Source organism: Frankliniella occidentalis, unplaced genomic scaffold, assembly GCF_000697945.3.
Source record: "Frankliniella occidentalis isolate FOCC.00 unplaced genomic scaffold, Focc_3.1 Scaffold423, whole genome shotgun sequence".
Taxonomy (NCBI): domain Eukaryota; kingdom Metazoa; phylum Arthropoda; class Insecta; order Thysanoptera; family Thripidae; genus Frankliniella; species Frankliniella occidentalis.
The window spans coordinates 81,517-82,872 of NW_026267544.1; positions in this window are offsets into that span (position 1 = coordinate 81,517).

Sequence of the window (1,356 nt, forward strand, 5' to 3'; positions counted from 1 at the left end):
CCGCGCGGGCAGCCGCAGCCGGCCGGGGCCGCCGGGGCGCAGCCAGCGCAGCCAGCGGGGCGATTTGCTCATTGTTGGGTCCGCCGGTCCCGCGCGCAGCCGGTCGTGCTGCTGCTGCGGCCGCGTTCCGTACCGCGAGGGCCGCCGCCGCGTCGGCGCCGCGGGCCTGCCGGGTGGCCGCCGTCATCGTGTCGTCGCGTCGCTCCGACCATGCGGTGTTCGCGCGCGCCGCGCTAGCGCAGCCCGGCAGGAGCAGGGCGATGTTCGCGTCGCGCAAGTCGTCCGTGGCGAGCGGCAAGTCCCATGGCGGGGCCGCCGCCGCCATCACCGTGGTGCCGGGGCCGGGGGGCGTCCCCGTGGCCGCCCGCCCCTCGTCGGCGGGCGGGGGCAACTTCTTGCTCGGCAAGGTGGGTGTCAGTGCCGGGGGTAGTGTGTGTATGGTGTGCGCCAGCAGTGTGAGGACGCCGTCGTGGACTCGTGTGCTGCACCGGGAGCGAGCGGGCACGGTCCTGTTAGCCAGTACCAGCGCGCGCCAGGCGCGGCCACCTCCATGCTAATGGAGAGCGAGGTGCGAGGCGTGGCGGCGCGGCGCGGGCCGCGGGGGGCTCTCCGCCCGCTCGTGTGTTCCCCTGCGCGCAGCTAGCCGACCTGATTGAAACGGATACCATCCATCGTGTGAGGCGTGCATCAGCAGCGTGCTCTGTGTGCTCCCCGCCTGCCGGACGCGCATGGCATGGCGCCTTACGGTGGCTCCGGGTAGGCACGCCCGCAGCGCGCGCCCGCCCGTCGGGCCTGCCTACCCGGCCAAGTGCAGGCGCCCGGCCAGGCCGGCTCGGGAAGCTCAACAACAGCCTCCGCTTCCGGGCGCTCTCTCCCTCGTGGCGACAGGGGTGTGACCCCGCGACCCCCCGCGCCGGCCGGTCCCGGACCGGTCCAAGGGCCGCCCGCAGCCAGCCACGCCCACGCCGCCGCGCCGCGGGGCACCACCTGCAAGTCATGGGGCACACGCTATCGCTCTGCATGAGGGTGATCACGTGCCGCCATCTCGTTGCGTAAAACGCGCCGCGCGCCACTTTGTCTGCCGAACCGATCGAGCGCCACCCTGCCCTCCCCTGCCCCGCCCCGCCCTCGCCACCGCCGCTTGCCAATGCTGCCTGCCTGCCTCTGGTGAATGGCCGCCTGTCTCACTGCGGCGCGAAGGGGGAAAATGAAAATAATAATAAAAGCCGATAATGTGCGTCTTTTCACGCGTGCCGCCCGTGTGCCGCCGCGTGCGGCATTGTAATGGCCCCGTCGTTACGGAAAGTGATTGGCGCGAGTGAATGCGTGAGTGATACGCTCCGCCACGCCCCGATC